Here is a 25,965-nt window from a genome sequence, read left to right as displayed (position 1 = left end):
TTCGACCCGTTTTGCACAGGCGCCAGTGGTCATTATGGAACTTAATTTGTTCAAAGGTGTGGTGGTAAAGACCGACCGACGTCTTAATACATATACACATACACACATAAGAGCAAACGGATCTCTTTATCTCGATTTACGATGCCGTTGATTAACGACGTGTCTGGATGTGTGGGAAAGGTTTGATTAATATAATTTACTTGTCGATGGCTTGTCGCTAGTAAAAATGGAATGAGAAGCAAAGATTTTTTGGAATTAAATATTTTTTTAATACTGGCTAACCTAACCTAATTCAGCACACTTAATGTATATTTGCATTATAAAAATAAAGAATTTCACTATTATTTGAAATATTAACTTTTGAAAAGGTATCATTTAATATAATTGATATATACATTATTTATTATAATTTGCTTTGGTAAAAACTTTTTATAATTTTAAAGTAAATTATCTGTATATTGATAAGAGTCATGGGATCGAAATTATTGTAATAATAAATGTAACTTTGTTTGGTAACTTCAGATTAGGATTTTCTTGTATGATTTCATTTTGTACGAAAAAATTCTTTTCTTCAGACATAATAGAAACAATGATAATTTTACTCAATCACATTAAGTAAAATTACTTACCGTTTATTTGGCTCGGTTTGTATTGTGTTATTCTATATTAGTTTGTATCTGTAGCCTATGGAGAATTGTAAAAAGTTATAAACTAGTCGGTAAAAAGGGATCGCTTACTCGGACCCTACCATAAAACAGTTTATACCTGCAGATTTGTGAATGCACATTCTGAAGACAAAAAGGACAACTTTTACGCGTTTTTATTATTTTTGGAATATTTACTTTGAGCTTTTTGTGCTACTTGTGGGCCGAAAAAAACATTGATTGGGCCGCATACGGCCCGCGGGCTTCGGGTTTGACAAAATGAGTTTATCGAATTTAAGCTTTGGGTTTAGGTATATAATGCTCAATTTATACTACTACCCTTTTTACTTTTAAGTGATATTTCGTATATGTATGTAATTGTAATATAAATTTTCATCTTTTTAACATATACATTTAAATTCGCGATTGGTTCCCTTGATCCTTTTAGCTGCTTTGCTGTTTCTTAATAAATACATATTAATCGGTTCATGTTACACAACAATAAAATAAAATATTTAAAAATAATGATTTATGCTATTGACACTCCCAAAAAAATTCTTTTACCCTTTCGAACATATTTTCGAACGTATTTATTTGCTGTTTTCGCAAACATCGATGTATCGTTGTTTAGTGTTCAAAAGGTTAAGCCGTAAATATTTGAACCGAAGCGAAAACCGAATATTTAAATTTTTTAGAGATTTAATTAAACACGATAAAATTATGTTTTTTAATACTTACTAATGACGATAATAAATTAGTAGCATCAGGTATCTTAATAATTTTTTTGCGGTTTTAAATAATAACAATAATGATAGCTTCCGCATACTTGATTCTTCGTTCAGGATATAAAATGTTAATTTATTTGAGTTGTTTATAGCTTAAGAAAATTTAAGACACCTTTAATCAACGACCCTTCAAAACAATATGTACTTTATTAATAATTTATACTGTCAAGCCGTACAATCACGATTAAATTAAATAATGTTTAATATGAGTTATAAGTTTTAATAAAAAAACATTTTTAATCTCTTTAATATTACCGTTTTTTAACAAATAATTTTATATAAGTACGATGTTAAATTTTATCAATTTTTAAATAATATAGCTATTTATAAAATAGTTTACAATACAGTTGAAGTTTTAGATCAACTATTGTGATATGTACTATATATTTACGAATATTTTAAATGACTAAGTAAAAGAAAAAAGTATATAGAAAATTATTTGCATTTATTTCTGTTTTAAATCAAAAATAATAAAAAAAATTGTAATTTTATATTTGATATACTTATACGTATGTACTTTAAGATTTCAGTAAATTTCAATAATTTTGCTTTAGTTCTATAAAAGGTCTTCAATATTATTGTAATATATGTACATAATCCCGCTTATGCAATCGATATAATCCTCTCTATCTGCGTGCGGCATCTGCGGAAGTTTCAAATATGTTCCGCGTTAGAAGACTCTCACCTTGGGGTAGGACCTTCCCCAATTCCCCGATATGCCCTTCACCACACATTCCACGTGTAACGTTGGCTCACGCGTAAGTATCCGAATCTGGCCAAATATTAAGATTTGGTTGGTTTGGTTTTGCGTTCCATTTCACGCTCATTGACCGAGGGTCGGATCGATCATATCCAGAGCTATCCCACAGATTAAGTGGTCGCAAACAATAAATTCGCATATGGAAAATGTCAGATTCGAGTCACGGCCGCATATAAAGCTGCCTTATTTCTTATGTGTTATAACACGATTTCGCTTCTAGAGAGACTTTTCTCAAAGCAGTAAATCGACGTCGATATTCGTACAGACGCACTGGCGGTCGGTGATTTTAGCCAAAATGATTTCCAATTTACGACAATGTGTATAAATTCGCTTTTGCGAGGTAAGATAAAATATTTTGCAGTATGGAAGTAAATATATTTTAGCGCAATTTGTGTATCATTGTGAAATTAAAAAAATAATCACGTTACTAAAGTGCTTAAGAAATGTTGCTTTGAAAATTTATTTAAATATTTTTTTTAGAATCATAAATTTTTAAGTAAAAAGTATGTTCAACATAAATATGTTGACGTTGATTTTAGCTCATTTGAAAAAAATCTATCCTTTGAAATCTATTCTTTTTTAATTCCTTTGCTTTGAAAAATTACTCAAAAATAATTTTAATTTATTTTGAAGCCAAATAGCGAATGTGCGGTAGTTGGTCAGTAAATATGTTTAATTACAAAGTTTTAATAGATCATTTTTAAATCACTTGTTGCTTGTTGGAGATTCAGGTTGACTGCTAGGCTAGACCAGATCAGACGGTTGAAGTGAAAGCTTCTGGACTCTTATGTTGTCTTTTAGGTCGAAAATTTAAAGCCAAGCTCGGTATAAACTCTTTCTATATTTCAAGTCCAATGTTTCTAATAATTAATGATAATTTGACAAATCCAGATGATTTTAGGTGGGCTTATAATTTTTGTTTGATACACAGATGATTCTCTCTGTAGTGCTTATTATTTGTATCTGTATTTAATCTGACATATGCCAGCTAACCGTATTTTTTCGGTACTGTTTAAAGATTTTAGGTACACATTTATTTAACTGGTATCATCACTTATTCAAAATTATAATATAAAGCTTGATAAAGCTTAAGTAAGGATGTGATGATAACATATATAGAAAGTAGAATAAATTCTTCTTCTTAGATCGAAAATATTCAATGTTTGAGGACCTTTTCTATTTACAAAATTCACTAATAAATGCCACTACTATAAATATTTATATTATTTAAAACTATTTTAACAAATGGCTATTGACTGCAAAACCCAAAAAAATGTCGCATTAATGTTTTCTCGTTAATACATTATCATCCGTGAGATTAAAAATATCCAAGTAAATCTAATCTGTGATGATCAATCTGAAGTATATAATTAAAATTTCATCATTAATTTCGATTTTCTAGACAAGATAGTAAATAAAAAACAAGTCCATATAAGATTCGAACCCAGGTCTTTCAGAGTAATAGTCAGTGCCTTATACCACACGTCTATCGTGCTTCTTAAATTGTTTACAAAATTTTAGTTGAAATTGAAATGCTTACAAAAACATAGATTCACATTTTATATTAAATATTCAGGAAAATCCTAATCTATAGAGCAATTTACAGAAATAAAGCTGCAATTACATAGTCGTATCCTCTTATTTGTCATGTAAGCAGATTCAATATTAAAAATCACTATAATTTAGGATTTATAAAACTCAAAACAGTACTTTAAAATATTTCTCTAATGGTCTAAAGCAGGGCTTCTTAAACTTTTTTCATTCACGACTCCATTTATTAGACATATAAATATTTTTTGCTGATTTATTGATTAGTACCAATATACATACATATGAAAAAATATACTTTTAGAATTTGCTTAGAAACATACAAAAATATAAAATTAAAAATTGCACAAAAAATTGCAAAATTGTATTTATTATAGTAACAATATGACCTATTTTTCATCAAAACTACATTTTTTGCAATAACATAAATAAAAGAGAATATTGAGCAAAATATATCATCGCTGGTATACATTATAAGTATACAAAAATTAAATGGAAAAATCGTTTTTTAATGAGACGGTTGTGCTCATTTTTTTACTGCATAACAAATTAAATCTTGGTGCAATATTTGACACTGCTCTTTAACATTTTTTAGCGATGGACAATATTGGGATTTAATATGTGTTAAAGCTGAAATAATAATTTCACATAAATATGTGGTGTTGAATGGCAAAAAAACACTTAATGCCATATCAGAGATTGTGGGAAATTCAGTTCTAGTTTCGATCCAGAATTCAGTCAAGGGTTTTTTTCGGAAAATCTAGTTTTAAGTTTGAGTCACTGCAAATTCCTTTTGAGCTTTATACGGCAGGTGATCAACCACTCAAGCCAATCAAAAATGGTTTTTGAAATCAATATTTGATATGCAATATTTTCGTAACTGTGTTTCTAGCGCTTTCAAGTGACCTATAATAATTTTTGCGATAAAAGTTTAACAATGATTTTTCTCGATTATAAAATGTCGATACTGGAAAACATTTTGAACGAATCCTTTTCTATCCTACATTTTCTTAATGTTGATCTTTTTAATAAGACTTCAATTTTATCATTCGAAGTAAATATATCGCAATAGTTTCCTTGAAGTGACAAGTTGAGATCGCTTAATTTCTCAAAAAAATCTGACAGATAACGCAGCTTGGATAGCCATAGTTCATTTTGAAAAAAAGCAGCAAGATCACATTTTTGTTCGGTTAAAAATATTTCGACTTCGTCCTTTAATAACAATAATCTTTTTAAACTTTGACCTTTTGATATCCATCTTACTTCTGCGTGTAATAATAAATTTGTATAGTGGGAATCCGTATTCTTATAGAGCATGGCTTGGCTCTTATTAAAATGTATAATCTTAACAGCATCCTGAAGCATATCGTTCAATTTTAGTGCTAGTTTTTTTGCTGCAAGAGCCTCCCGATAAATAAAGCAGGCAGTATTTAAATATTTTACAATAAAATCTCGCGACCCATAGTTTAAGAAGCCCTGGTCTAGAGATACATAAACAATATTTGTATAATTTAAAATAAAACTTTAAAGCAAGCAAAATATTTAACTAAGCGGAAAATGTTCCATTAGTTAATCCGCAACTTAAATATAGATCCCTTTTAGTAAAATACATTAAATATACAACTTTGTATGTGTAAGATTGTACAAATATATATTTTAGTAAAAGCAATTTAATTAAAAATATGAATAAATATATACTTTACACTTATAAAATATACAATTAAAAACAAATAGTTAAGTAAATAAATAACCTTTACCAATAAATTATATTAAATATACAATGTATTATAATACTTTCAATGGTATTTTATTTAAATTTCACTTTTGAGAATGCCTTTTTTGTTTACCATTGAAAATTCTGAGAATGAAGCTACGGTAAATGTATTTGTCTTATTTAGATAAGACCAGAATAGAAAACAATCGAGATAGCAACGTCTTGTAAATAACCGACCTCTATAAAGTAGTGGACGAACATCCAATTAGATGTTTTTTTTTTAATTTACGTATAATTTTAAAAGGTATTCAATTTTGTAAATTATTACATTAAAAGGCTTATTTGGTCTATTATAACATATAGACTTATCTATATGATTTTTTTGTAAAATTTCTTTGAGCGTAACAAAAGTTATCACGCACGTTTTTTAGTATCAACTTAAAATAAAAGCTTTTTAATAATATTCCTATATATATATATATATATATACACTTCCAAGCGGTTATACCGAGCAATATTCCATAAGGTATTTCAAATCACGGCAGTAATATCGAACGGCAAAAACTCATTTCAACCAGAGTTTATCAGTCACGTGCACTGTGTGTCGGTTACGGTCTCCACAGCTAAACCCTTATTCAACGCCATAAACCCTCTATTGACCTGTTAGCTCGTGAGGTTATTTTAAAAGCAGCAAAACCCCTTTTAACTTCTTATATTTTTTTTCAAGAGCAAAGGCTTACGAATCAAATTATTGTGACGTAAAAACACGTTCTTATATATATATTTTTTACACAAATCTCCTCAATAAGTTGTTAGTGTTATTCGCAATACCTCAAATATTAATCGAAGCGTGCTGTATCGTGTTTTGACGCCTTCAAGTAAACACATTTGAGCTATAAAAGGTTATAAAAGCGTCCGTTGTAATTTGTTTTTCCTGTATAATGTTTATTGAATGTGTTTTTTCTTGCGAATATGGCACGTGTTTTGCGGTTAAAGCGTTATTGATGTTGTAATTAAAATTGTTTATAACGCTATACGTGAATTCATAAGAAAATATATGTTTACTAAAATTATACTGGGATTTAAATTACACCTCAGGTTTACTCTCATACATTTAAAATTACAAACAGAGATAGAGATGTGTAATATACAAAGGGAATGTTTTGCATAGCATGAACTTTTAAATTTAATTATTAACCATTTAAAAGGTCATAGGTTCGAATACCAAGGTCTTGTTTAAAAGATTATAATAATAATAATAGCAACTAAAAAAGTATATAATAATTAGTAGGTTAATGCATTAGTCAAATATATATTGTACAGTAAGGGTTGTTAAATTTCATTAGAATGAATAAATCAAGAATACTAAAAATTCACATACACATATTCGATGTCTAGAAAACATTAAAGTAATAATTACTATCAACTAGGGATTCCAATCCCGGGATCCCGAATCCCGGGATCCCGGGATCCCGAACGATTTTCAATACCCGATGAGTCCCGGGATTATAAAACATAATCCCGAATTTTTCGGATTGGTTGATTTATCAAGCACAATCGAATTATTATTGACAACATCGTTATATTTCGTGTACAAACTTGCTCAAGTTGCACGTGTCATCTGTGAATCTTTGAGGTTGTGAGTCTGAACGTGCTTTTTCAGCAGCAGGCTGCTTAGGAACCAAAATCAGATCAAGGCTAAATGATAAAACACTTGATGCTTTGATGTTACTTCGTGAGTTTTATTCAAAATAATGTTTTCAATTAATTGTTTCTATGAATGTACATACATATGTGCATACATTGTCAAAAGTTCATTTTTTTCTTCTCAAATAAATATATATGACCTTCCCTTTTTTATTTTTATTATATTATTTTCTATTTTAAGTCCAAGACTAAAATTATACGTACCTTATACATTGTACGTTATAAAAAACAGATGTAAAAATATATTGTATTATTCATTTTAAATTATTTTTATCGATAAAATAACATGAAAATGATCCCGGGACTGGTCCCGGGATCCCGGGATCGACTAATTGCAATACCGAAATCCCGGGATCAAAATTTTGGCCCGGGATTGGAATCCCCACTATCAACGTATTCATAATTTTACTAGTTGTATCCTTTATCTCAGAATATGATACACTTGTAAGATAGAGAATTCAAAGCAGGAACATTTCAATTTTTTTTTATAATAGTCACTAACTAGAATGCTTATAGCAATCTTTTATAATGATCCTAATGCTCAAAAGCGACTACAATATAAACTATGTAACCACTTAGTGTAGAACATGTTAACTAACCTTTTCTATGAGAAATAAATATATATTAAGTTATGTAGTTTACATAATATGTTATACATTGTTTTTACACTCTTTTTATATCGAAATGTCTTGAGTAGGATAACAAAATTATTTAGTATTGTATCAAAATTCCGCAAAAGAATAACTAATGTTGTTTTGTTTCATAAATCTGTGAAAGAATTAAGTAAGATGGAAATGTACAATGCATATAATTTTATTAAGGTCTGTTCTTTAAAATATTGCTTTTTTATTATTTTTTTTATTATTTTTATTTTTAAAAAGAAAAAGAGATCATCTCAAGTGAATTGGCAAAAACACATAACAAGCTAGATTGACTCGAGATAAAATCTTAAGCCGAGGTTGGGAAGGTTGCAGCCTCTCAATTCACCGGACTTTGGTTCTTTCAACTACTATATTTTCTTTCAATAAAACATTTTTTTAAGGGAAAAATATTCAATTAAATAGAAAATGTGAAATTAGCTCTTTTTAATTCTAATCCATAAAATTATTATAAAAAGGCAGTAGTATTTCATTATAAAGCTGGGAGAAGGTTATATAAGACAATAAAAATTATATTATCTAGTGAAAAAATACTGAATAGTGCTATTTGTGTCATTATTTCTGAGTACCCCTAATAGTTCAATAAAGAGGATTTTGTATTGTCGTTATGTTAATATCGATAATCAAAGCTTATTGCCCGTTTAAGCTAAAGTTACTGACCATTTATAATTATCAACTGATTTTGTATGGGTCATTATTAATTTCATTAATTGATTACAAACAATTTAATCACCTGTTTAATATAGATATATTAAAAAAATGGTATGTTATTATTTGAAGGTTTTTTATTATTTATTAAAAAATCAGATATTTGTTAAAAAATATTTATAAGAATTTTCGATTTCAATATATTATTTTATTTAATAAAATACCATTGTTTTATAAAATCGCACTTCATGAATCTCGCACTTTATTTTATTTTAAACCCTAACTACAAGCAAAACATTGCTGTAATTGAGGTCTGATATATTTTGCTACCTTGAGCAGAATCAGCAGTGATGTAAACAAAAAAAATCTTTAAAATGGTAAATTATACATTTTAATTATTTTTTTGTGTATGAAAAAGTCATAAAATAAAAATTAAATCAAATAAAAAATATGCTAATTATTAATGATTTAATTTTGATTATAAATAAATTGATATGTCACATTATCATGAAAAATATGTTGACGCCCTTTTATGTCTTCTAAGTACTACGACCCTTGTTAATCCTGTCTAGACACATTCAGATCACATTAGTATAACTCAAAGTTTACCCGCAGGGTTTCCAATGTCATAGGTAGCTTTTAAATATGCTAATTATATTTACATCTATTAATTAGATCTATTTGATATATAACTATAATTTTATATAATATTATACGCCACGTAATAAGCGCTATAATGAAATATGACTCATTGTTGCAGGGCTCGTTCTTGCGTTAGTAATCCAAATCGAAACCGCACATATATGGTCCTAGGTGATTTATTTTCCCTTCAAGATTCTCAAGGGCTGCATCCCTTTCAACAAGCGGACGATAAATCTGGCTGCCCTCGTGGACTCGTAAAATGCCCTCATAGAAAGTAATCAGTTTTACGAGTTGTCCTTCCATATGTCCACGCTGCCGGGTGTCTTAAGAACCTCAATTTGCAACCCCAGTTGGCTTTCTAGTAAGCAGTAGAAATATGTAAAAATTGGCTAAACAAACATATACCTAAATAAAAAGTTATTCTTGAGAAAGAGTACGAATGTATAATAAATTAGGTTGTGCATGTTTATCGATGGTGGAATATTGTTTAAGTTGGAAAGTTAAATTAAATTTCCAATAAGAAGGGAAAATCTGAACGGTAATAATACAATTGTTGTTACTGTATTGAGTATTAAATACAAAATACATTATTCATTAAAATATTGTTTTATGTGAGGTTTATCTTTTTATCTAATCGATTATGTTATGATATTCACTGCATTAAATTTCTTCTAATATTTATGGCAAGATTCAACTTTATAGTTATTGTTAATAAGTCAGACATAAATTTATTAAAATTAAATTTTATTTAACCATAAAATATTGTCAAAGACCTGTAAAAATTCGGTAAGAAAAAAAATTCATTAGTCTTTACGACACAGCGGCAATTAGTTAAATGCACCACAACTAGTGTTTTTTTATGTCTCGAGAAATTTGTTAATTTTTGAGAATTTTCATAGAGCCTGTTATTGCTAAAAAATCAATTAAATGAATATTTTAAAATATTTTACAACTGCTACATTTTTGTGCTAGTACCTAGTGGCATATGTTTCACATCTTTGCCATTTTTTCCCAGATATTTTTTAAGAAAAAAAAAAGATTAAATTATTTATTTCCTATAGTATTATTTTTTTCAACACTTAGCCATGATCAGACATTTCATAAGTAGTTTTAAGAGTACGATTTTTGCTAGCATTTCGTCCAGTTAATCCAAGGAATTTATTGTTAATCCTTTTTTAAATTTATCGTTTATATTCTTAAATTAGTTTAAATCATAGTTCACACAAGTGCTATGTTACGTCTTTTATTTTCAAAGAGAATTCGCACTACAGACAGAATGTTAAATGAACATCATGCGTTGCTGGTATAGAACCATGATTTTAATATTCATTTGAATACTGAAGAAATATAAGTAAAATAAGTTTATAAAATTTAACAAGAACACCCACAAACACAACCATATCTTCGACACGCGCCGTGTTGACATTTGCGCTAGGGTTATTATATTTTTCTCGAAAAGTCAAGGTTGCAATAGCAAAAAAATATTTTCGACAAATGTAATAAATATAAATGATTTGCGCATTGCCCTCCGTTGGACCGTAAATTGAGAAACACTGCTCTAGTTCATATATAAATTTAAGAAATCTGTTATGATTGAATATTGCTCGGGACAAATGGCCGGTTGAGCAAGATCTGTTTACAAAAAAGCATAATAAACAAAATAAATTACACTCTGACTTATAATATAGAAAAACTCAGTATGAAAAGTGGTATTGAATATAATTAATAGTGTAATAGTATTTTTTTATATTCTCTAAATAACCAAGTAAATTGTAATTTTATTTTGATATTTTCAAACCATAGAAAATATTCTTCGAAAAACATCTGAGGGTTATGTTGCCATATAAAATAACATTTTCATATGTGTACTCATACGTTATAATAGGCCAGGTTAAATATAGTCGCGCAGTAGGAAAATTGTGAATATTTTATTCATGAACTTACTTTTAAAAATTCGTTTTTTCATAGAAATATAATATTTTTTATAAGCCAAAATAGCTCAATATTAGCGATTTATTTCATACATAATATGTACGATTTACGTTCATTTTATTTAATCATCACGATATGCATCCGTGAAATTAGGAAAATCAAAGAAAACTTGATCTGTAGTAATCGATCGTAATTTAAAATAATTATTAATCACTTATTTTAATCTTCTATTATATATAGTAATAAAAGTTGAACAATCTATGTTCCATATTAAATTAAAAACCCAGGTCATTTAGGTAACACTCAGTGATTAACATTACTCCTCTATCGGCCTTTTGGTATAAGCGTACAGTTTTATAAAAACTGTATGCAGGAACTTAAAATGCTTTGTTTATAAACTTTTTTTTATATATTATCATGTCAATTAGCTTAAAAAAATTAAAGACACACTTAAAATTGGGATGTAGGTAACCCAAGGATCTGAAATTTATTTATATTGCTTTATATGTGAATGGTTATTTTTTAATAATACATAAGATAAAGTGAGAAATAATTTTAAATGTACTTTTAGGTAAAGCTTGAGTTTTATTTTTATATATTTAAGAAAAATCAAGGTTTTATTAGTATTAATATTTAATGAATTCCGACTATTAAGCAACGTAACAGTTTACAGAAGGAATACATTAAAACTGCTGATGTAAAATCATTTTAGTGTCGCCTTGGGTCAATATAGAGTGCCTTCAGGGTAATACATATATTTTTAAATATTTAAGCAGTGTCGCATTTAAATATAAATTGTATGTAAAAGGTACGCGTATTTTATAGCGTCCCTTTTACAAGATTTTCTCATAAATATGTGATGAATAATAAATAAACCAATATGTGATTTGAGAATCAAACGGCGTATAAAAGAGATTGTGCCCTTAAAGCATAGCAAGATGCCGAGGGAAATGTCCGGATTTTGTTACGTTGCATACTTATGTATGTGCGAGTATAAATATGAGCTTTACTGACGAAACTTGCCTTCGGAAGCTCTCGTCTGAACCCTTTTTCATCTTTTTAATGACAGCGCGAGACACGAACTAGTGGTTTTCTAGTGTGTCTGAGTAGAAGCTTCGCTATATAAATATATATATATATTATTCATGCGTCGCTTTTGTCGAGCTTTCCACTCGCAAATTGCCGTGGTCTCTTCTCTTAAAATATGTATTTTTTCGCTCGGAAAAGAAATCTCGGGGAAGGAATCAATCCGATTTGAAGCTTCACACAAGCATCCTGGGAGCGAATGAAGGAAAGTATACTAATGGATGGAAATCTACATTTCGCCCCTCTTTTGTCATGTCTCTTTTTATATCATTTATATAAACGAAATTCATAGAAAAAAGTATCTTGATTTGGTCGATCATTTTTTTATAAATTTATTTGAGAATTGTTATCGGTTTTTTATACATGAATATATTTATTTTCGTGTTATATATCTACGGAACTAAATATTTATTTTTATATGTTAAATATATACAAACAAGCTTTTTTTATTGTATAGATGTTATTTTTGATTATTTTTATGTTCCATATTTAGCAGTACAAATTATTAATTTTGAATAAATAGAATATATAATAAAAATTAAAATAAAAAAAATAGAAAAATGTTTTAAATACATACACAAGGCTTTTGTGACAAAATTATATCATAAGTACATCTTAATAAGTTCATAAGTGAAAACTGATGAACTTTGACTATTTTTATTCATAAACATCTTATTTCAGCAATAAATTCACCATGACGATTATATTATTACAAGCCTTATATTTTAAGGTTTTACATATCCCTTATATAATACAAATTTGTGTATATCACATGTGCCTCAATTCGAGCAATAGTAAAAAAATATTATTAAATTATATTATTTTATCAATTTTTAAAAATGTTTAATATTTTAAAATTTATTTTTATTTAACAAGATTTTCATTTTCTCTAACATGATTTACCCTATAAATATATTATTATATATGTAATAATTAAATCATAATATTATAAAATACAGATAAATATTATTTACATATAACATTCATGAAATATTAAAAAATATTTATACAAATTAATATTCTAAACATTCTAATGCATCCCCACTAATTTTGTTTTTTTACTACAGCATTTATTTTTGTGCACATAAATAATAGCAGTATTTTCGACTATAATATATTATTTTTTAACAAATTTCTAAAATATATTAATATATATTTTTTCATGAATCTTCTTTAAAGTATTAAATTATAAATACTTTTAGAAAATATATTTACATATGGTTTGCCATTTTTAAATAAAAAAAATATAATTTGGTTTTAGTACATATTAAAATAAATTAAAATTCTTAAAAATGTGGCAAAATTAATATATTCCCATACCTTTTGAGCAATCTAAAACAAATTTTGCATAGTTATACTTTGGAACCCTGTTCAAAACAGATATTTTAATACTTAATATTATCCACAACATTTCTTATATGAATATGTTTATTATTTAAATTCATAATATTACCAAAAATGTTTAATTACTTTCTAGGACCATGATAAAAAAGTCACCAATCAACCCCGCGCATCTTATCAATGAGAAAACGTTATTAAGACATTAAAAAAATATCAAAAAAGTAGTTTTGTAGCAACTTAACTGCAAACGTGATTTTAATTGATTTTAATTGCTTTTTAAGAAACGTCTGATTACTTTTTCTAAAAAAATTTTTTTCGGTCTATGTATCGTACTATTTTCTTCTAAAATATTTTTCAACGCCAAAACAGATCTTAATATTAAAAATACTAATTTTGAACCCATAGTTTTTTTGCTATGCATTTTAAAACAATTGTGTAAAAATGGAACGTATTTATCTGAATTATTAAACGCTTATTATTAGTATATTTTAATCATAAAACAACAGTTAGATAGTAGTTTTTCATAATCTTAGCGTTGCTGTTAAAGTCGCAATACAATTCATTTTATCAACAAGAAAATCATTATGTTTAATTAAAAAAAACACTAGTAAATCTCTTATAAATAACGCTACTGAAAACGCTAATTACGAGGCATGAAATTTAGAGACGCAGACCCTTGGCGACGCGACATCTAAGGCTATGGTTAGCGGGGCGCGCCCTAGTGCCATCATTCCTTTGAGAATGAATTGGCACATCCTCCTGTCTAACTATTTTAGAACTGTCTCACTCAGTTGATGCAGCTATTAGGGCTGCAGTTTTTGTGTGTCCAAATACGGCCCACTGAAATTTTTATTTAACGGGAAATGACCGGTCAATGAAAAAAATGTGCCTATTGGCGGCCGGTTGGAATAGGCCTTTAGTTATGGTCCAACAAGCAAAGAAAAAATCTTGGTGTCGAGCCTTAAGGCGTGGTGCACTGTCTACCGGCTCAAAAACCTGGCACTCGCATAAAAATGGAACCATGGGAGCGCTTTTTTTTTTACTAAAACCAAAATCTTTGAGAAAATTATTAGCTTACGCTTTTTTTCTTAGAAATATATAATTATTTGTTTCTGAAAACCGTCGTTATCTCATTTTGCGAACGGTCGTCATATATTTTTATTTGGATTTTAGTTTTATATGAGCATATTTTAGCCAAAATAAGGCCACATTCTAGTAATACTGTCGTGACGACGGTGTAGGGCAACGCTTGCGGGGTAAAAACAACGACCGGCGGTGCCTCGTCCGCCGATCTCTCGTATCATTATTTCAAATATAACACGGCTCAATCTATGTTTAATTGCCATCCATCACCATCCGTCCGGCAAAATAAGTTTGATGTAACCTTATTTATTTGTTAGCTGATTAATCTAACATTACTATAATCGACATATTTCGACAAAAATAAAATATAAAACAATTAAGATATAAACAATAGTAAAATGCTTAGAATCAAACGTCATAAAGATTGAATACGTATATTTGTAAAATTATTTTTATTGAGAAACGTACACGTTTAAAGTAACAATGATTATTTTAGTATTATAAATGGGAGTTTGCTCTACATTTTTACATGTGCATAATATTAGTAGACATTACAAATAAGACATATCTATGTACATAAAATTGATTTTGAGCATTGTTTATTTTAATTTTAAAAGTATTTCACATTGCGTCTGATTTATTCTATTCACGTTCTCTACGTTTATTTCCAGAAGAAAAAAACTGCATAAAGAATCAATCCAATATGACTGTCACACAAGGAAATAGAAAAAAACCCAACACTAATGTTCAGAAATCTACATTTCTTCCCTTTTTTGTCATCCCTTTTTTGTTTTACCAAACGGGGCACGTAAATCGCGTACCACGCTAGACGTTTATTGGCAGTTTGGGAAACACCAAAGGAATATTGCCAAATTTGCTTGTATGTGTTTTCCGGACGTTGTCGCCTTATGGGAAAGCCGTTTCTGACTAAACATAAATCTGATGTGAAAATATTTCTGCAACACCCTGCCTTTGTGTGTATTCACACTGCGAATGTGGATATTCTACATCCGAGCTTATCTCGGCTAGATCCCTATTTTCTCAACCCCGGGTCATATATCACTTCTGTCAAACAGTATCGCAATGCATGGACCCTGTGATGGCGATAGAACGGTTTGTCTATTAAAATTCTTTCCCCCTTTTATCCGACACGTGTTTTACATAATACGGTATGTATGTGTGAATTTTTGATAATTACATGTTATGGCAACGGAAAAAACTACGTATATTTGATTAGTAACGATCGTATTTCTGCTAGTTACGGAAATAAGTATATTTTTTCATGATTAATTCAATAATAAGGGTCGAGCTCTGTTAATTCAGACCTTCAACAGAATCTCAGAAAAATAAAATTAGCGAAGCAATCGAATTATCTTTAGATGTATTTTATTTAAAAAATATAAATTTGATATACATTTTTTGTCATTAATATTTAACTGGTTCTATAATATAAACATATTTAAATACATTATTTAGCTTAAAATGTGATAAACAATCCCTATATATTTAACTAGATAGACATAGTATTTAACTAAGGACTAATAAAAAATTCTTACATTCATTTAAATTTATAATGTATTATATTTGTTCAGAAATTTAAATACAAGTACAATTTTTACACTTCTTGCTACATATACATAAAGTTCTTGTAGGGTTTGAATCCGAAGAATTCAATCGTTTCTAAGGAATGGGTTATACTCTGAATTTTCGACATCTTAGTTAGACCCGGATTAACGTGAAGAGAGAAGCGGCTGGATTTTGAGTCTTCTTAGTGTCGATTATAGGCTTAGCTCTATTTATTTTTGAGCTTACTAGTTAGGGATCTCAGGTAGAATTTATTTTTAAAGAAGTTTTGGCGGTAACGAGTTTTGTTAAATGTCATTTTAGGCGCTGTGTATTTGCTCATATACGTTTGATCTGATTGTAGGAGGTTTCGTGTATTCGGGTAATAAGAAATATTTAAGGGGTCTAATTAAATGTGTTATTTGTCTATTTTGTTGGTGTGAAGAGGGAAGCGGCTGCTTTCTCGAGCTTTTCAATTGATAATCGGTGGCTCTTCTTGGTTCAAGTTTGTACGAACCCTCGTGTTTTCAAATTAGGTAGCTCAAATAAAAGCTATCTGTGTGTTATTAAAAGCAATTATTATTAAATGTCATTAAAATATTAAAAGATGTTCATATGTGGGTTTAAATATAATTATTAGATATGTACATGTATATTGATATATGTATATATGAATGTACTTATACATACAAACATTAATGTGTAGGTATGTATATAAGACTTTTACAAATCCACTAGTCCTCTGACAATTGCTCAATCCCATTGCCGACCTCTCCAGCTCTGGCATTTATCCCTAAAAGCAAACAGACGTCAACTCCTCCATCATTATCCACCCTCATTGAAGCACCCTCACACCCACTCACGCATCCCTCTCTGACGGCCTATTAATCAGAAAATGGCCTGCGAGAGACTGAGAGAATATCACGCGACTAAATCTTTGCAATTAAGCATTAGCCGTGAGAAAAGTGATGTGCATTCACATGTGAAGCAAATTATTATCTCTTAGTTATGATAAATATTTGCTTGAATTTGGTGTACTGAGAACTAACATGTGATATTGCAGTCCAATGGGATGATTCACTTTATCGTAAATTTAGGGGGCTGCAAATTTCAACCCTCATTTAATCTAAAAGTATTGCTTTTGAATTTTATTTTTATTTTTACAGATATGATAACATGAAGGAATCGAGCAGCTGTAAAACCGTAAGTTATCGATTTTATATTAAGCTTTATCTATTTTGATTCAATGTATTGCGTGTTTAATAATATAGATCATATATGAGCATTATCAGTTAAATGGAAATTGTAAAATATAGTTGGTATTATACAATGGTATATATACAACAAAAAGCAGCAAACATCACGCTATAAGGGAAATTATAAGTAGGTACTATATAGGTTATTGTAGTTCGTCCCTTTTTTATAAAAAGATCTGCAGTTCTAACTGATCAATAAAATAAAATAGGTATTATTTTGACTTATACATTAGACACTTAATTTATATGTAGTTTAATTTTATGTTTATTTAATTGCATGATTTCATAGCATAATATACATTTAAACTATACTTTTTTTGTATAAAATTTACGAAATTATGATGTCATTGCTTTTTTGTAAAATTCATAATTTTAATAAATAGCCAAAAACTCACTTATATATGATAATATATTATATATAAATTATTTAATAGCAATTTAATGTTTTTTAATGCAAATGTGTTGAAAAATGCTATATTGCATCAGAGAAATCAAAATATTTTATTACTGAAATTTAAACGATTGATTAAATTATTTGCCTCTTCTGTTTCTGTACTATCTTGTAACACTTATTATGATTTTTCTATAACTGTATTTAAGATTCGTTTCAAAAGAATCACTCAATTTTAAACGTTAATAAGTATTAATACCTTTCGCTTTACTTCGATTCTCTTTTCATGAAACGTCAACTGAAACTTCTTTGCCCTAAATAAAATATGTAATATTCGCGAGGAGAAACGTTGTCAATTGTATTTGTCGTGGAACTGAATTATAAATCGCAATTTTATATCTCTGGAATGTGTGTGTTTTTTTTGCTATAAAACGTTATTTTATATTTCACGTGGGATTATTGTGAAACATAAACGTAATATTTGCACGACAGCGTATGTAAACTTGAGATTTTTATGCAAAACTTCACAAATCCATCTCTATTAATTTTGCGAAAGGGTAGGAAATAAAAAATATCCTCGTCGCGTGCCGTAGAAATAATAAAGTATGTATGATATTACCCAAAGTGGAAATCTAAAAGAATATTATTTTTAATAAATGATAGATATGTATAAATGAAACACAATATCAGTTTATTTATTTTATAGCACATTTTAATATTCATGGTAACTTTAATATCATATTATTTATTAAACGATTGTCGTGTTACGCGTGACAATGTCAACTTGGTAAAATAAGTTATTTAGTAGTAAAATATGTAGAATATTGAGGATTGTATTTTGTAGTATGCTATATGTATATGATGCATATATTATAGTGCTTTTGAATCAGAACTTGCATATTAATGCAATTCTAAAATGTATACTTTTATTAGTACAGTTTGTTCACTGAATTACGTAAAAAAATGCCTTTTAATAGAATTGCTATATACATTTTTACATATTAGTAATCGGTACTGTATTGTATTTAAAACAGAAAAGATAAATAATAATAACGGCAGGATATATAGCTTTGGTTCCTTTCGATGGATTTAGTTCTACAAAAGAAATATTAATAATCGCAGAATTGGCCCTGTACACAAAAAAGTCTTTTATCTCAGGCTTATCAAAAATATTTGGCGAACGATCATATCTGAGCCGCAATCTTGCAAACATCCCCATTCCATCATTATTATCCCTCGTTGAAAGGGGGATCGTAAACCTTTCAATTTATTAACATGGCTCTTATGGAAATGCGACCAGTAAATATGGATGTTCATTTCCTTTATGTCTATGAGGAAAGAAGATTGTCACGCGGCCTTTAATATGTAATAAAATATGCATTACTTTTTATATATTAATTATATTATTCATACAAAAATATAAAAATGCGTATTCTATACTTTAAATAAATATATAGCCACTAGAATAAAGCAGCTATAAGTCAAACAAAATTTTATATTTTTTTTTTTTTTTTTTAATTTACCAACCTATTAATTATATTTAATTACTGTGTTGCAAAAATCATTTACTACGCAAATGTGGTAAAGATGTTTCTCGGAATCAATCTTAATAAGACCATTCTAAAAAATATAGTAATCGTTGTGTGATTTCGGGTTTTGCCAGATGCAAGGGATAGTAACAGTTTCAAGCCACGCCAGACAATTGATCTAAGGTAGACGACATCGCAAAGCTCTCGGCTTTCTAGGTCGCTATTTCAGGTCACATAACAGATTTGTCATTGGCCGGCAATTTCCACCAAAGACTACTTTATTTAAAGAGAGGGCCCAAAATGGCGACTTTTGAGTTACCTTTACGAAGCAAGGCTTTCCTTAAAGGGTCAGAAGTCTGCGTCACCTAGATGGTGCGTTGTTAAGGGTCTACGCCCTTGGGGTATATATTCCTAAACTGTTTCACCAGAGACGTGTTTTATTAGTGCTCTTAATATATGTTAATTGAGTGTTTTGTGAATATGTACTGTAAGGTATTTTATTATAACAAAATAATATTCTGTATATCTTTAGTAAAAATATAAAATTTGTAAAACAATATATTCATAGCTATATTTTGGTAATAACTTTAAAGGCAATATTAACAATAAATTACTGAATATATTTTTAGGACTGCAATAAAATATTGGGAAATTATTATAACATAGAGCGCAAAAAATCAGCTTTAAATTAATTATTTGATTAATGTGTAATTATTTTACAATTACATTTTTCATCAATAAAAAATATAAAAAAGTATGTAATCTATGTTACTGAATTTTTAATTTAAAAATATCTTATAGCGAATAATTTAAAAAAATATGCGTCAATCAAAAAATTTACAGAGTAGAAACTTTATCGAAGTTAATATATTATTTTAATCATAGTAAAGTATACAGCACAAACTAAACCTTTAGGCTGATAACTACGTACATATATTTGCTGCTAAAGAATTTTGATTCAATAGAACGCGATAGTTAGCAAAGGCATTAAACACATGGTATTTAGGCAACGATCCTAATTTTCTGAAAGCGAAAATTTGTTTATTTCCAGAATCTCGTTGATATATAGCAATTTAGAAAATGTCGTTGATATATAGTAAAATTTACTTTTTATCAAACACAAATTGTACAATTATCAATTTAGTTTATTACAGTCATAAATATAAAGTTAAAATAGCTCTCTATCAAAACCACTGCAGCATGTTATATAGCTAAGATGTTTGTCTTCTTTGAAATCCAGATTTCGAAGACTTCTAGATCACCTATTTATAAAGGAAAAAACTTAGCATTCTCATTTTCAAAAGCAACAAGTCGTGCCCTTAAAAAACTTTCTTTATTCCGGTGAAATTGTCCTGACATTCTCGATCTGATATTTTGTCTCTAGCGTGCGGTCTCAGTATTCGTCTGAAGTATAACCCTAATATATGTATTTGTTGCATTTTATATTGTTATATAATCTTACAAGTTTGTTTTTGTTAAGCGTTCATTTTCAGCGTATATATTTTACAGACTTCTGCTACATTACTTATGAGTATTTGTAGCTATTTTAAACTACCGTATCATCAGTGTAACACAGGTTATTAAATGTGGTACCTGTTTATTTTAATCTGATAAAGCAGAGCTTAAAAATTAATTTAAAAAAAAATGTTTAAATCAACAGGAGATAATACTCGTATGCAACCATGTCCCATTCGCCATATTTCGATATCATCTGATGTTTATTCTAAATTTTGATATTTATTAAAAATGTTAGTCCGCAAAAATTCAGATATTTATTTTATCTATAATCTGCAAAGCATACTGTTATGAAAGCTTATGTTTAGTTTTAAAATATATTTTAGTATCTCTCCAACCCAAAAATGTTGAAACATATAATCGACAGCCTTTTATTATTATTATTAGAAATCTACGGTTATAATTTAATAATCAACAATCGGTCATTATTTTATTAATAGTAAATTAATAAAATTCCAGAATAAAACTTTATACAAAAGCGTAATTTGTCTAATGAATAAAAAATCGTTCCTGCTCTGTTCTAAATTTGTTAGTCTAAGTACATAATAAATTATGCTATTTTAGCCTGAGATATTATTATCGATATTTATAGTGATTTAAATTATCATATATTTGTGGTAAAATTATGTGTTGTAGCGTAATTAAATTGTGTTCTAAAAAAGTTTGACAAGTCTGGTAAAAATGTTGGTTATATTATATTAATCATTATATAATATATTGTAAATATGTTTTTCTTTCGTCAGTTTTTCAATATAAATATTTACAATCCTATTTATTAAAATTTAAAGTCTGACAAGATGACTGACATTGACGAGCTCAACACTCAATATGACTTTCTTCCGCCGCGATAAATTATAAAGAATTACATTTCGCCCTCACCTTAACCCCGCTTTTATTGTTCATCCCTTCAGGTCGCCTTTATTCACGGTGACATTCCGCAAACTTTGCGTATAATTAATCTTTCTTACGCACATACATTTTCACGCCTCGGTATGGCGAAATAAAATAAAAAATAAACAAAGGGGAATATTAAAATTTTGACGAGTCTTCAGTAAATAGCGAATTTGTATTTGTATATCTATTTATAAACATATATATAATACATACCAGTGGTGGTGCATTTGTATAATACAATATATATAAACACAGTTTTTATTTATTTTATTCTATAAAAAATACTATAATAATACTTTTATTGGTACTAGTAAAGCGTATTGTGTGGGTTACAAAATAAAATGTTGGAGCAAGTCACTATATAGTCAAAGTTCAAGGCGACAATAATATATAAAGAGGATAAAAATGTCAGTAAAACCAATTTGTGTAACCACGTTAAGTAGAGACAGTACTTTCAATTTACATATTGATCTTTTCATATTAATTTAACTATAAGAAGCGTCATTTTTTTATGGTTGTGTTTAAAATCTGCACAAATGTTGTTTTACTTATTATTATAATTTTATTTAAAATAAGATAAAGGGTTGACATTTATCACTGTTTTAAAACAATTATTTTTTTCATTTCTACCCATGAACCGCCACTGATATATACCCTCTTTATTGCTTAAAGAGAGGTGTGGGGGAAAACATTATCAATCTTTGTTTTATTGCAAAATGGAAAAATAGCTAAGAGCAGAGGGAAAATCGTCGGAAGCACGGTCCAGGAGAAAAAAAGACGCAGGAAAAACAATAAAATTCATTGTCTCGTTTCAGCGTTTCCATATTCAAATGTGTTTAATGTAGCGGATGAAAAATTGTTTCTTTCTCTCTTGCTTGCTTTCCGTTCTTTTGCTAGCCGAAGGGTGGAAATATGAGAAAATTGTGACTCGGGCCTGATTACGTTACTGATCAAATACGGAACGGGATTGCACAATAAATATCAATGAGATTTTTCTATTAAAAACTATGAAATTATTTTTTTAATAAAATATTTTTCAAGAATGAAACTAAATTTTCTTAATAAAATATCATTAAAACTTTAAAATATAAATCTTATTATTTTAATAAATTAATATTAAGTAGCTCTTGTAACAAACTAATTAAATTCCTCTACAATTAAAAATAGTAACATACATTCAAAATCTCATACAAATATTTTTTTATAAGCATATATTTATATCAAGTAGGTTAATGATGATAATTTTACTGATTTTAAAAAATATTAAACTTTTTTTTTGATTAAGCCTTTCTTAAATATTTTAACATAATTTTATTTTATCAAATTTAGACGATGTTTTTCATTTCATTTTATTGATTGAAAAAAACTATTTGTTTAAAATAATACGTTTCTTATTTGCTTAATGACGCAAATAGTGTATCTCAAACATCCCATTTATGTAATTCCATCGTTAAATTATTATTGATAAATAATATTTGTTAATATTTCACTTTTCACTTGACAATTTGCTTATTAGTTAATGTCTAAAAAAAGAAGAAAAACATTTACTGTATTAATTATTTATTGAATGTTGTTTAGCATCTAGTAATAATTTAGATTATAAGAATTTTATTGTCATTAAAAGAGCCATAGAAAAGTTGTCTGAATCAATTTTAGTAAATTAAAAATATTATATACTTCTTTAATGGTATTAAAATCAAGTTTACTCCTCACTAAAAAAAAAATATTATATTTTATTTGTTTTAATAATTATAATTATTACAATGCAAAATTAACATACATTTTTATTATTTAGTTCATTGTAATACTAATGCGTTACAATATTTAATTCAGACTAATACTTAGTGACATATATTTAATTATATATAAAATCCTACAACTTCTAGATGTAACTATATAGCTAAGGCTGTTTTTTAATATTAGTATATTTTATAAATACAAAAGCACCTAAAAACAACTATAATTGTGTATCACTTATTTGAAAATAAGCATTTCTTTTGAATACTTTGTCTATGATTTCGTATTATTAGCGATAATTATTATTATATTTTCTAAGCTTCACTGAATATTTAATAATAAAAGAAATCGTTTTAAGCTATTTATTAAATTTAATTAATTTGTATGTAACTTCATATTTCAAAGCTTCACAACTTAATTACTAATTATTTGGATCTGTTTTAATAATGTTTTTTCATAAATAGTTTATTAATTAAGTGTTGTAAATAATTTTATTTCTTATAAAACGTTCATTTAAATATGATAATTAATTTACAAACGTACTATTTAATACAATACTTATTACTGGTTTATAGCCAGTTTTATGCTTACATTTTTTTTATTAGCTACAATATAACATCTAAAGTTTAAGGGGAAAAATTAAAAAGAAAGTACAATTACACCTAAGTATTGAAAGGTAATCTTCAGCTTTTTCATTATAATATTTGATATGGTATTTTGTGCTTATATTTAAATTTAAGTTGCTTCTATACCTTCGATATATAATATTTATGGTTTGGTCTAGTGCTTTTTATTGTTTGTAAGAAACGTAGAAAAAAATAGTAGTGCTTGTGTTACTTTATACTAAGCATATTTAAAAATAAATCTCGGTGATTATTAATATAATAAGATTTTATTTTTTGTAACAAGTGCATCATTTTTATTAAATATCGGTTTCAGGGCCGCAATGGTGGCAAGCCCGTTAGAGCAAAGTTCTAAAATGTGTTTGTTAAATTTGAGTTTGAATTACAGATACAAGCTTATATTTTCACACCACGTTATTTATATGTTCACTTTGGAGAGGTGGTGAAAATTTTTGTCTACGTTTCGTAAATATAATTGACTATGTTATATTCAAGTTGATTTTAATTGTCCACCTTTAGATATATTTATATAGGTTTACAAAAGACTTCTGTAATTTATTTGCGATAAGCTTAAGAGTGTAAGCAATTGTTAAAATTAACTAAACACAAAGATAAACGCATTTTTGATTTTTGGATTACATTCGTATTCAAAATAAATAAAAATGTCCCTAGCAAGCTTCTCTAAAGAACTCCAGCTCAAATTTTACGTGGTTTTAAGTGTTCATTATTTAATGATACAACATAGCTTTTATTTTTTTTAATATGAGCGTATTAAGTGTAACAGATATTCGGAATTTTCTATGTATAACATTAAAATGCCAGTACTCATTTTCATATTAAAATTAGTGCATATATGTTTCGTCAAACTATTGAGTTAATGTGTTGTCAAAGGATTTTTGTGAAAACCGAACTGTCTGTTATGAATTCTACTCCCTATAATTCATCGTTCAATCCTGCATATTTCATTGTTAATATTTGTAATACTATATATTTATAAAACACAAATCTTAGAGCTTCAACCCGAAATAGACCTGACATAGCCGATCCAATCTTTTGCTGTTTATTGTGATGCTGAATATTCTAAAAATTGTCTTTAACTAATTTTTAATCACCATTGTATGCAAAGTTCCTCAAATTATTTTAAGATTAGTTTGTCTAATTTGTATTAACCATTCAAAGATTACACCTCAATTGTCACTAGAAAATCACTTAGCGATTGACGAATCAATCAAGTCTGTTGTTGCAGTCTTTCGTCGCGGTATGTTCGTTTTCCCATAAAAAAGATGTGATCCATTTATTCATGCGTTACGGTACATTAGCAAAATTTAGTATTCCGGCGCCTCCGACCCTGTGCAATTTATTGAATTGTTGCCCTCGGCTGGGGGTTGTAGTAATGTCATGGGTGAGGAACGCAAAGAGGGGGTCGCTGCACTGTTTTTACAAGGGTATTTTTTTTTTATTATTACGGGACCGCCGAGGGGATGATTCGATTTGTAGCAGGCGACAAAGTAGGAAGCGAGCGTCAAAGGGAAAAATTGTCGACGGGAAAAATCTTGGCGAGATTCAGTTATCCTCTTTCCGGCGTTGTTGTTTTTAATAGGGAAAGTAAAAAAAATATTTCTAATAGCATGTTTTTATTTATTTATTTATCTTTATTGTAGATCGACAGGTGTTACAGTGGGGTAAAAACAAACACATTTATTGTTATTGTAACACTGCTCAGACTGCAATAAAGATTAATCGATAAATGCTTATATGCAGTTAAAATGATTTATTTTTATTATATATATTTGAGATAAATATATTTTTTAATTGGAGGGTTGTAATTAAGCTTGTAAATATATTAATTCAAATTAGTTTACGAGTATATAATACAACCGTTTATACAGTATAAAAATCAACCCCACA

At 28.1% G+C, this 25,965-nt stretch overlaps 1 long non-coding RNA gene across 1 annotated transcript in view; it reads left to right on the top strand.

Annotated features, from left to right (window-relative positions):
- The window catches only part of LOC148227535 (uncharacterized), a 209,639-nt gene that overhangs the window by 63,777 nt on the left and 119,897 nt on the right, over window positions 1-25,965 (top strand). Inside the window, exon 2 of the long non-coding RNA XR_015812100.1 lies at window positions 17,279-17,315. This is a non-coding gene — a long non-coding RNA (uncharacterized LOC148227535). The remainder of the gene's footprint in view (window positions 1-17,278; window positions 17,316-25,965) is intronic.

This window comes from Plectrocnemia conspersa, unplaced genomic scaffold, assembly GCF_051122295.1.
Source record: "Plectrocnemia conspersa isolate PC_06_02 unplaced genomic scaffold, ASM5112229v1 ptg000013l, whole genome shotgun sequence".
NCBI classification, from domain to species: Eukaryota; Metazoa; Arthropoda; class Insecta; order Trichoptera; family Polycentropodidae; genus Plectrocnemia; species Plectrocnemia conspersa.
The sequence above is the reverse complement of the archived record's forward strand: the minus strand, read 5'-3'. Positions and strand labels throughout refer to the sequence as shown.